General features: G+C 37.2%; 1 pseudogene; it reads right to left on the bottom strand.

The window, feature by feature from the left end:
* Positions 1-2,191: 2,191 nt before the first annotated feature.
* Positions 2,192-12,367, bottom strand: LOC124959687 (von Willebrand factor A domain-containing protein 5A-like; annotated as a pseudogene).
* Between the last annotated feature and the right edge of the window lie 785 nt (positions 12,368-13,152).

Here is a 13,152-nt window from a genome sequence, read left to right as displayed (position 1 = left end):
ATCCTAGTCATGCTGCTTAGAAGAAAAGCAGAGCCATAGGGCAAAATGTTGTTGTTCATGAGTTTTCACTCATTTCTGCTAAAAGCTTTGGTTTTTAGAGTCAGCAGATCAAGTGAAATTACTTTTTTATAGCATGATCTCTTTTTCTTTTCTTTTATTCTGTGTGTGTTGCAGGGCATTGAACCCAGTCTTTATGCATGCTAGGCAAGCACTACCACTGAGCTACATCCTCAGTCCTCATGATATTTTAAATTTGGAACAGCTGTCATGTCCTCTCTGAACAGTCTCATTTCAGATCAGAATACCCAGTTCCTTCAATTCCTCCGTAAGAGGAAGTCTTATGTCAGAGTCCTGAAGAAACCCATGCTTGATCTGCTTGTCTTAAAACAAAGGTCGCATTAATTCTCAAAATAGAGTTTCTGAAATTATTTTTCCTAAAATTCTGTTGCCTCCACTAATAATGTTTCAATTGTGCTGATGCACCTTGTTTGTAGACATCCAAACTGATTTTCATATGCAAATTGTTCTTAAGTCAGTACTATAAGAACCCAGAAACCACTCTGGACGCGGGAACTCATGCAAAAGAGTTTATTAAGCAAACAGGCAGTGTCTCCCTGCAGGGTAAGAGAGAAAATGAGGGGAAAAGAGAAAGAGAGAGCGCGAGCAAGAGAGAGAGTGCACATGAGAGAGAGTGAAATGGAGGAGAGAGCATGAAAGCGAGGAGGAGAGAGAGAGAGAGAGAAATGGCGAGGGAGCTATTCTTAAACAGTCAAATTCCACTGGCTAACAGGGGATCAATAATGGAGAAGGATACTTGCAAGCTGGCTGATAAACCAACAACTAGATAGGACTTTCACAGACTGACAAGCTAGGTTGTAAGTTGGGAGTTGGGGAAATGACTGCATCATTAAGGGTGGGGGAGCAGTTTTATATTATAAGTACCTTTTCTTCTCTATCCATATATTTGAGAATAAAAAACTATAATCAGTTATTGACTTTTATTTCCACTACTTATTCCTTATGCTGTTGTGTTTTCATGAATAATTATAACTCACTGTTCAGAGGTTTTTGGAGACCCAGATTCTATTTCTAAAATTTTATTTCTCATTTCTGTCATTAAAAAGCAGAAAAACCTGTGCCTACATTTGAGTAAAATCTTAACTGAGAATGTGAACTGCTGAACTGCTGAAAAATTCATATCTTCTTGTGTTCACACTTATGGTTTGGAAATCAAATATTATTTAATACTATCAGGTTTCAACTAGTTTACACTTTGTCTACTATATCATCACTAAAAAATATTCAATTTTCTTCCTGAAATTCAGATCAACCAGATCTCCTATTCATTGATCTGTTGACTGTGTTACCATGGAAAAGGAAATACCAGTCTGACATGCTTTGTTTTCAAGGAATCTAAGTGAGAACTTGATGATCCTTGCTTTCCTTGCTAGTGTTAATAAATTATCTTTTAATTCTTTGTTTAAGAATTGTATTTTCCAATAGAAAAACAGTGCTAGATGTATATGTAATTAAAATTTTTACAGTATTCATATTTTTAAAAAATAAAAACAGTTATATTCATTTTCTTACTTTATCTTATTTTATTTTTGGTGTTAAGGATTGTATCCAGGGCTTGTTGCACACTACATTGCTCTACTCACGTATCATAACATCAGCTAATGTACTTCATTTAAACCCATATGTTAAAAAAATTCTTTTAAAAACACTGTAAAACATTTTTGATGACATGGTAAATATATTTTATTCAAAATCTTAGAAATTAGCATGTATTTCACAACATAGCAAAGCTCCATTTTACTAAAAATTTTGTCCCTAGTTTTCATTAACCACATTTCAGTCTCAACAGTCATATATAAATAATGGATAGTCCTTGGACAGTGTAAACAGAAAATATCTTGTTTCTTTACTCACCTTCCACATTTTGCAAGTTCACAATGATTTTTGGCCTTCATGTTTTTTGACATTGATCATACATTTAATAAATTCTCAATGAATTTTAGATGATTTAGGAAATTGTTTTAACATTCTAATTTTATTTCATCCTTATTTAGCATATTTTAACACAGTTGAAATGACTAGCTGGCTCCCATTCACACAGCACCTATCTTGACTTTAAAAAACATTTTTATGTCTGGACCACATTCTTAACTATAAAGAAGCAATAATGATGTCATTGTTTGGGATCCTGAAGACAGAGAGTTTTGAAAGCATTGAAATTGAATACAGCTCTTCTACTCACTGGGTCAGACACACAATTATACTTCTGTAAACTTCAGTTTCTTCATTTATAAATAGCAATATTAATAGCACCTCCTTATTTAATTGATGTAAGGAATAAATGAGTTTATGACTATCACATGTTTAGTACAGTGCCTAGCCTAGATTAATAGCTCCCTAACTTTTGCTTTTACATCTAACATTGCTGGGAGGGTATATTATTGAAATCTAAAAGGATTGTTGCTTTCCATTTGTCAATTTGTCCTTAAAACTTTTGCCATGGAATATGTATTTGAGGAATACTTCTCCTGTAGCCTCAGCTACCTACAGAATGGAGTTGAGTGAGGAAAAGTAGACATCACCAGGAAAATGATCAGAGCTGGGGCAGCTGCCCAGCTCAGCACATTACAACTTCTGAGTAACATTTAACCCAGGGAACCAGAGGCCTAAAACCATGGGTAAGATGGTGGACTGGTTACATGTGGCATGTGCAATCTATTGCTGAAATTCAAATGCGAGGACCAGCTTCATAGTACTCTCAGGGTAGTGGCTATTCTGACTAGAGAAACAAAGAACAGGAACTCACTGGCAGCATCCCTAGCAGTTGGGCAAAGATGATTAACATCTGACAGGATGACAGTTGGTTCTGGGGAAAGCACATTAGCACACACACCAGGTGGTAAATTCCAGCTCAGAGAGGTATTCTCTACTGGAGACTGTAGAGAGTGCTTCAGGGACCTAAGAGCCTCTTGGACCAAATAGAAAAGAATGGTTATAAATATATAAGGATGAAGAATATATAAGTAATATATAAGTATATATATAATAATATATAAGTACTTATATAAGTAATATTACTTATATAAGTAATATATAAGTATATATATATATATATATATAAGTCAGTAGAATGTTTATTATGTTTCAGATGCCAAGAGACACAACATATGTTATGCCAAATTCTTAACCATATCCTGAGATATAAACATTTTTCTCTTGATTTACACATGAGGAAGCTAAGGGTGAGAGAGTAAACATAAATGTGAAGGAAATGTTCAGGAAAGGAGACCTCTAGAGAAGGGAATTAGAAAACAGCACCAATTGGGAAAGAGGGACTTAGATATAAATCCTTCTCCTTTTGTATACTGATAATGGAATATTAATTTGCTACCCCTTCCCATCCATTAGACATAAATCAGGCCCATTTCTTTGTTTTATGTCCTTTGCATGGAGGCCAGGCTATATACTAAAAGAGATTTGGGAGCACAGACTTGGAGTAGCAAACACAAGAGCCAAATCTTACGTAGTGTCTCTTCTTAAATAGAAAAGGCTCAACGTCCTTCAGCATCTCATCTCTGGGCTTCCAGCTACTGGTGCCAGATGCCATTCTCTAGATTCCACAGTGGATGCATTTGCTATTAGCCCCAAAGCAACTCCATTAGGATATAGCCCAAGTTATGGGAATTTGGAAAATAATGCATGCTGGAATAAGCTGGGCTTCTGCCTTTGCAGCAGTGTCCCCCACTCTGCTGCATACTTGGACTAGACTGTCCTCTTCTGCATGCACAGCCTTTTGCTCACCTTGAACTGCATCCTGTACTGTTCTGTGATAAACTCTTAAATGCCCCCTGGCACCTGGGAAATGGTATTTATTAGAATTTTGGAGGCACCTTCTGTAGTTTCTCTTGTGCCGGGCTAGCTCATACATGGGGTAAGGTTGCAGAGTCAAGACCCAGACTCTGGGAGTTGGGTGGAAGCAGGTTTGTGGCAAGCAGCCTGCAAACTCGTTTATTGCAGGAACAGCTATACATTTTATAGGTTTCTTGCCCAATCACAATGAGCCACGGGGAATCAGACCACCAGGTTCCTACATGGGTTCCCTTGGTAACACTGAGTCAATTTGGGGCAGTCATTTACTTTCCTAGGTAGCCGAAGCGGAATGCTCCTCCCTGCAGGTTTACACACTTGAGATGTTCACTGCTGCCAGTCAAGAACTAGGATTTCTCCCAACAAGTTTCTCCCATACCAAATGAGAAACATCTGCAATATAGAAAGATGAAGGTTAGACACAGGCACTCAAGAGGGGAATTATAAAATTTAATGGAATGGCCAAAAATATATGAGATATTCTATGTTTTCAACCAAGTAAGTAATAGTAGCTATTAGAACAATGATCTGACTATAAGATTCCCTTGCTATATTACAGAGGATAGAAACCATGGCTAGTGCCAGCCTGTTTTGGCACAGTATCTTCCTGGTAAGGCTTTTAGGGCATGGAAGGGTGCCTCCTGTTCTTCTAACTGGGAGGTCCTCATCTCGACCTAGTCTATGTGCACCAAGTAGATCCTTAACCACAATAAGCTTTCCAAAAGAGAACTGGCTATAAACAGATAATACCTGAGGAATACTAGTATAAACAATTTTAGAAGACAAGAAAGAAATAGTTTTCACTGTGAATTAATACACTGTAACTGAGTCTTACATCTCAATGTCTTTAGATTGGGGTTACTGTAAGTTTTCATCTTCAAGACTAGTAACATCAGTGTTATGATTAATGCTTTTAAGTTGTGAGAATAAAGATCAATGTTCCAATTGCAGCAATCTAATAGCCTAATTGTGGTCATTCTCCCTAAAGATCACAGACTGCTGGCATCTTGATATCACCAACTTTAAATTTCCAACATGATCTTTGAACTGCAGTCTGCATAATAATATGTTTATGTGAATATTTTATAAGGGCTAGGTAATAAAACCAAAATGAAATGCTTTTATCAATGGCTAAGTATATGCCTAGAATTCATTAAATATTTTCATGTGGACAATTATACAAATAATAATTTAAATAATAGCAAAAATTTACATAGTACTTATGTTGTACCAAGTATAATTCCTGAAGCTTTGCTTAGATGTATTCCTGTTCTCTCTCATGACAAACCTATGAGGTAAGTTCCATTAGTGTCGCCATTTTCAGGAAAGGAAATTAAGACTTGTAAAGATGAATTACTAGTTCCAAACATCTCCAAGCAGAGGAACTAGAACTTAATTATGGCTTCATATATTATGACTCTATAGCCTTTGAATATATGACTTCAAATAAACATGCTCTGTGAGTTCTGCTCATAGCAACAATAGAGTGAACTATTTCCAGTCTGTAGAGAACTATGGAAGTTATACACAATGTTGTTCATATTTCTTTTGAAAATAAAAAGACAGTCAATTGAAACAGCTGTCTCTTAAGACAGTAAAACTCTATGAACCGAGACAGGTAGAAAAGGGCAGCCAAGAGCAGTAAGCCTGGCATCTGTTGTCCATTTACCCTTTAAGGTAAGTGTCAACTACAAAATGGATGGCTTAAAACTGAGGTGCTTCACAGGGTGAGAGGAAAGCAGTGACTGGGGCTTATGAAGTAGAGGTGTCTTCCACCTTAGGTTTTGGATAGACCCCTATTGAGCGGCACCCTAGAGGTGGAGATTTAGAGATAGACAGATCACCACCATGACTGAAGTTCATTAGATTCTAATTGGATCAAGGTTGCCTGCCCAGTCCCACTTGCCAGCCAGGTTCCATAGCAGGCCCTTCTGCCAGAAGTAAAGGTTTGCCTTGCCTACCTACTTTCCAGCATGTTTGATTTCTTGCAGTATGATCTATCAGAATGTATAAATGCATTCTACTGTCATGCACAACTCATTAGAACAAATAAAATAAAAATTAAAAATTAAAAACTACATATGTGCAGAATTTAAATAGACAAAACATACCAAAGGGGGCAACTGGCAATCACATGCAAAGCTGATATGAATTAAATTACTACAGCAATGTGGAGAACTATCTGGCATTCCCCAGATATCCTACATGTTTTCCTCTCAAAGAAACGTGTATTAATGTAAACATGCATACACATTCAAAATTCTGAATTGTTCTGTCCTCTATAAGCAATGTCAATACAGGTGTGCTGGGGCACTGGATTTTATATAGCACTACCAGGGCACAGTCACCCCTGGAGGAATCACTGTCTTCATACCTGTGTTTCTTGCTGTTACGCTGAACTTCTTTAACTACACTAAATATATCAGTAACTTCTCCATGTGTGAAGACAAAAAGCTGTAGAAAGAAAACATTCAACAGGTCTGTCAAGCTCATTTTAGCATAACAGAAGTTGTTCTTCAACAATCCAACTGCTTCATTCTAGAGGCTGTGATGCCGTTTCAAAATGGCCTGAGTACCCAACTGTTCCACTGTCATTTGCACCATGTCCTCACTCATTTTAAGTCCTTACAGGGTTTGCTGGAAACACTGGGGATTTTTAGCCCCTCCCCAGCCAACTTCATCTAAGGCACTTTCTCTACAAAGGCACTTTTATTGTCCATAGCATGGAGTGAAGGAAGTAGAAAAATGTTTCTTGTATTTTTTACCACCTTACAATAGAAGACTGAGTTACACACTCTTTTTCAATATTACTGCAATGAAGCTAAGAAGCAGAGAAATTCTTGGACAGAGTTTTCAATTTCTCTGTCCTTTCTGTTAGTTCTATTCCATTTTTTGCCAGTAGGGGATGACCTGAGATGGAGGGTCTTCTCTATAAGTTCTTAAGAGGTTTCAAAATTTTACTGCATCCTAGGTCCTCGCACATAAACTTAGCTCTCTCTACTGCCTCTTCTTTTGTTTGCTGAGTGTATTTCATAGTATCCCTGCCAGAAACAAATGCCTCAGGTTACATAACTGCAGCTTCTCACATTGCCCACAGCTCAGAAACTCCATCAGACAATCATCCTTCTTAACATCCTCAATGCCCACCTCAATTGTGCAGTAACTCCTTGAAAAATCTAGCTCCTCCCTCAAAACTATCTTTTTAATCTTTTGATGGCCTTTCCAGAAACTTACCAAAAGAATGTCTGATAAGAATATCCAAATCCATAGACATTGAAATAACAGCCTATAGGTAAACTCTTCAGCAGCAGAATTAATATTTTCTGAAGGTGAAAGAGGATGAGGAGACAGAGTGAGAGCACCCTAGAGACACAGACCCTGTCAAGCTAACTCTTGAGAGTGCAGAGCATCATCCCACTTGGCACAACTCGACTTTGCAAGGTTTCAGAGTGGTCATGCCAGCTGCTACTTAGATGGAGAACAGCTCTAAAATTCCAGATGAACCCAAATCTGACCCTTCAGATTCATCTTCACTTGTCCATGTGACTCAAATTCATGCTTACTTGTCCATGTTACCTTGGCTACCTCTATGTGTCACTGAGACTCATGCTGATAATTCATGGGGTACTGCATATTTGCTGAGAAGTTCACCAGGATGATAGATTCTCCTTAGGTTACAGATGTCTCACCTTCTCGAAATCAGGATAGAAAATCACTGTTACACAGGGACTTCCCATCAAACAATCTACACAAAATGATAATGACTCTGTAAGACAAAAGGGAACTCCAAAATCCAACAGTGTCCAGGAATCAATCTGGAATTCAATAATTCCAAAGTCCTGTGTTTGATCCTGGTGCACTGTATGCTTGTAAAATCTTGAGGTGAGTTATAACATATAAAACAAAAATGGAAGAGAGATGATAGAGAAGAGGGTGGACGTAGCAGGTGCAAGCAATTATTACAAGAATGTCACTGAAAGTTAATTCCCTGGCAGCTCAGCAAATGAGTGAGACACATGAGGTTAACATTTTTCCCAAAAAGCAGACTAATTTTTTTGAGATAGACCTTCTCTTCAAATTAAACTAGGGATAATTTTATTGCATGGATCTTTGTTTAAGTCTTTATTATAGCTTTAAAAAGACTGTTCATTTGCATTATTCCTAAGCTGACAAATTCCAAAAGCATTTGTAAGCAATATACACACCAATGTAATTCCATGTGCTTTGGTGTGAAGCACTCACTCATCTCTCCAGTAGAAAGGGAAGCCCTGGGTTTCATTTTGAACTCTAACAATCTCATTTAAACAATGGGTAAGGAAGACCAAAGAGACTACAATGAGTAGAAAAATTGTCAAAGTCATGGCTGTAATTTTTTTTGAAGACCAAAGGAAAGCTGATTTTGGAATTGAGAAATTAGACCATGACTCAATTCAGAGTAAACTTTTAATTATAATTTTATAAAGTCATTTCTAAATTTTTATAAAACTATTTTAGTAAAAAAAAATAAATTAATATGACATCAAATCCATACTGAATTTATAAAAGCAATAACATGCTGAATGTTCCTCATATAGGGGTATGCTTCATGGAGAAGATCCCTAAGTACAGGGCCTGGTTATAATAAACATGCTTGAGGCTGGGAGGCCCTCAGAGACCTCAGTATGGGCTGCTGGTCCTGAGGAACAATGATTGGACAAGTGGGCCACCAGAGTGCCAGCTTGCAAGCTCAACTGTGAATCTATCTTGACCACACATTAACTATAAAGAGCTGATTTCAGGGAACTGTCCTCACAGAAGTTGTAGTTATAAAAGCAAGAACCTAGTTCTAACCCTGTCACTGTGAATGTGACTGTTTTCAAGGTTGCTTTCCATTCCAGTCATATGACAAATGCTGTCAGGTGACTGTATCCCTCCTGTCATTCTTTAAAGTCCCTGCAATCCAATGCAAGCAGCCAGGAAGGTCTAAGAGAACAACAGACAGACTCAGTTATCGAATGTTTCATTGCCAGGAAAAGCATGTATATATTCAGGAAGATTTAGAAAATAAGAGTCACTGAAAGAAACTAACAGGACAAACTTATTAAGGAACTCGATGTAGTTTTAGAAATTAAGAACCTAAACCTGGGGTTGTGACTCAGCAGTAGTGTGCTCACCTACCATGTGTGAGACCCTGTGTTCGATCCTCAGCACAACATAAAAAGAAAATAAAGGTGCTCTGTCCACCTACAACTAAAACATATATATATATATATACATATATATATATATGTGTGTGTGTAATATATATATGTATATATATATATATATATATATATATATATAACTTTTAAAAAGAAATTAAAAACCTAGGGCACAATGAAAGAATTTTGATAAAAATTATAATGATGACATAAACTGAATATATTAAGGTCATAGACTTGAATTCAGAATCTTTTGTCACAAATGAGAACAAGGAAAAATGAAAAAAAAAATTACTGGTGCAATTACATGTAGATGTGACAAATGAATCCAGGGAGTTCAACAGAGAAGAGGAAGGAGATTGAGAAGGATGGAAAAGGGAGGAACTGCACAATGAAATTGACCAAATTATGTATGTACATATACAAATATACTACAGTGAATTACACTGTTATTTACATCTATAAAACACCAATGGAGAAAACAAAAAATAAATGGAAGACCAGTAGAGAAAAGGGAGCAGGGGAAGGGCAAAGGGGAAAGAGTGGAAATACTGGAGACTGAAATGGAACATATTATATTCCATGTATAAATATGTCAAAATGAACCCCACTATTATGTATAAATATAATGCACTAATAAAAGCATGGAAAAATTAAAAATTATAAATAGTAATACTTCCTTAAAGTAAATTCATTCTGGCTATGTGGGATAAGAAAGGAGGAATTTAACAGGAAAGAATATGCATGGTTTTCTCCTTGCTAATTAGCTTCATATAATTAAAATATATTGCTAATAAAATATATTTAAAATGAAAACCTGAATCAACATTGAAATAAAGAGTTGCAATTAGCATTCATAAAAAGGTAATTTATTAAATTTAAATAAGATATCAAGACTAAATCCAGTGTTAACCTAATCAAAATTACTGCTTCCGAACTTCAGGTGCTTTTATATATTTTTCCTAATTCATGGGTTATTTTGCAGTGGTAATTTGTCTGATTAACTTATTTTTCTCTCATTTCCTATCCTTTGGAGGCCAATTTCTAAATTATTTTAATGTCAATATACATTATATAAACTCATTCAGTTCTAGTAGTCAGAGTGAATTTAATCACAATAAGACATTTTAAGTGTTTACTTGATATTGATATTATTAAAATGGCAGGAAACATTTTTTACTCATATGTAGATTTTTACTTATACATAGATTTATTTCCTTAGATAGCATAATAACAATTGAAATTACCAAAAGGTTATATATTTACAAATACATGACCAACTTCTTTTTAAAACCTCAATCCAAATTACTTTGCTTTAAGAAATCTATGAAAGTATGAAATTCTCCATACCTATGAAAGCATGAGGAGTGATCACATTAGCAAATCTATCCATGTTTAAAGGGTGAAAAATGTCATATGATTATTTTTATTTGCATCTTTGTCAGGACAGATGATCATCACAGGCATATAACTGACTGTGCTTTCTCTTATAAATTATTTGTTTATGTCCTTTGCCCAGTTACCTAAAAATCTTAAACTTGTCAACAAGACAACACCACAGGTCTGACCACTTTGCATGCTATAATGAACCTCCTCCTGTATTTCAAAGTGATATGTTCCCCTGCTGTTGCACAGAAAGAACAGAACTGAGGATATATGATGGTAATTCCAAGATGGAGAGTCACCTCCCAGGAGGTGAGGACAAAGAGAAAAAGAAAATACCTGCCTTCTTACAGGCATCACTATCTCCACAGATACTCAGGGGCTGTGCACTTCATTGTAGTAACTCAGGAGTTCCACGTCCCTTTCAAACTTGTGTCCTTCAGTCAAGGAAACCTGAGTTAAGGACCAGCAAGGAAACCAGGTTAGAACCATCACTCTACTGCCTGGAGCTGAGGTCAGAACTGAGGGCCACTGGCTTCCACCACCAGTGAAGATGACCAGGAGCGGAGAGGAGAATCAAGAGAAGACTCAGGACATTAAACCTGGTTGAAGAGGGAGCACAGTGCATCTCCCTCTGAGTTAACAGGGAAAAGTAAGGACCAACAGGAAGGGTTGGACAAAGTCAAGACCCAAGGCCTAGGGTCCTGGCAGCAACAGTCCTCTCCCTACTGATTACCTGGGCAGAAGTCTTATCATCTGCAAGGAACTCAAAAGCACTCAAGGGGCAGTTGGAGTGGACCCTCTGGATGCCATGCTGAGAGCTGATGGTGGCGACCATGCTGAGTGTGAAGGGCAGGCCCTGTAGAGGGACTGTAAGTGTTCTCAGATCAAAACAACTGCTCCAAAGTCTTCTACCAAAAGTGACTTTAGTCCTGTTCCCCCTGACAAGAATTTTTGTCACACCCATACAGGTAAGGGAAATTCCTCTTTTATGCTACCATGAGTATTCAAAGAGAAGAGGTACTCACCATAGAGAAGGTATTTAGGATTCAGGATGGCTAGGAGTACATAGCACAGGGCCCCATTTGCTTCCAGGTGCACATAGCTCAGAAGCCGCACATAGCTCAAGGTGAGCTCCACCTTTGACCCAGGCTGGAGTTTCCCACATTGCAACAGAAAACATCCCCAGAATCCTATTAGTGGAGTCCTCCTCCACTAATAGGCAATGATGTCACCACACCACACAAGTGCAGTTCCTTTCAGCCTAAGGAGAATAGGATAATAGATGGGAAAGAAAAGAACCATGAACTAACGATACCCATTCCTGAAAACAGGTCATCCGGGACTATGATGAATCTTGTCAAGTTCATAGCTACACTGTACATACTTCTAATTAATTTTCCCCAAAATGGTTTTAGCAAAACATCAATTAGAAGGGAGTTGAGAAAAAACATTCAACAGAGTGTTTTTTTTTTTAATGTTGCATTTAATGCAGAACCTAAAGAACATTTATTAAGAAAATAAGAAAGAAGGAGACCATGTACTCATCCCTTGTACCTCTATCTTGTTCTGCAATTCTGCCACAATTTTCTTCCCATTCATCAAGGTCTCAAAGCTATAGACAACAGAGTCTTTATCCATGTGGAACACAAAGGATACACCTAAAAGGTCTTCCTCCTTGATCTCAGAGTTTAAGGTTGCAGACACACCAACCACAAATTTGTGGGTGGACAAGGTCACAGAGTTGCTTTTCAACACTACTGGGGATATATCAGGGTACAAGAATTCAATAAACTATAATGGAAGAAACTATACGCCAGGCATTGGGTTAGGACCAAGGATACACTGGTACCCAATAGTCAGGAATCAGGCTTACCTGGCTCCTTTTGGAGAGTGATTAAACCATAAGTATGCACCATACTGATACAGTATTCTGTAACAAAAGATATTTCATGAGAAGAGTGATATGTTTAGAGATGTCCACTCAAACATCAATAACTTGTGTGCTTCTCTTTGTCATAAGAATACATTCAGAGGATGAGGAAGAAGGAAGTTGGAAAGAAGGGTATAAAGAATGCCATAGTATAAAGTCCTTTCTAAATCCCAACCCCCAGCAGGGAGGCTGTAAGAGTGTCCATTAAACAGGAAGTCTCTGAGACACCTGAAAGCTGCTTCACACACCAATGCAACTTTTTGAAAATGTGTTTAATACACTTTTCATTAGAGATATTGAATAGATGTCGAAACCATAACCTCTCTGAACCTATGTATTCTCTTTCTAAAATGAGAACCATAAAACCTGCATATGACTATGAATTAATATAGGTGAAGTTTGTACACTAGTGCCTGGCCCATAGATGGCATTTAGCAATGAGGAGGAATATTGATATCATTCCAACTGTGATTGTCAATACTCTTCAATGAAATACTGTTATTAATCACTTTAAATTGTATGCCGTTGAAAGATTTGCATGTAAAAAGCTGAGTGATCCTAAATAGATTTCTGCGTCTTAAACAAATTCTTTGTAACATTTTTCTTCCAGGTTCAGAATTGAAACAAACAATGTTCTTCTTTCTTAAGTTGTAAGGAGTTAAAATCTCATTGCCTGGAGCTCAGAACATGCTGAAAAACAAGGACACACATGTGATAATCCAGAGCCTAGGGGCAGATGACAATGGAGAACTCCAAGCTGCTCTAAGGATG

The sequence above is a fragment of the Sciurus carolinensis genome, chromosome 11, assembly GCF_902686445.1.
Source record: "Sciurus carolinensis chromosome 11, mSciCar1.2, whole genome shotgun sequence".
In the NCBI taxonomy this organism is placed as follows: domain Eukaryota; kingdom Metazoa; phylum Chordata; class Mammalia; order Rodentia; family Sciuridae; genus Sciurus; species Sciurus carolinensis.
This window is presented reverse-complemented; position numbering and strand designations above follow the sequence as displayed.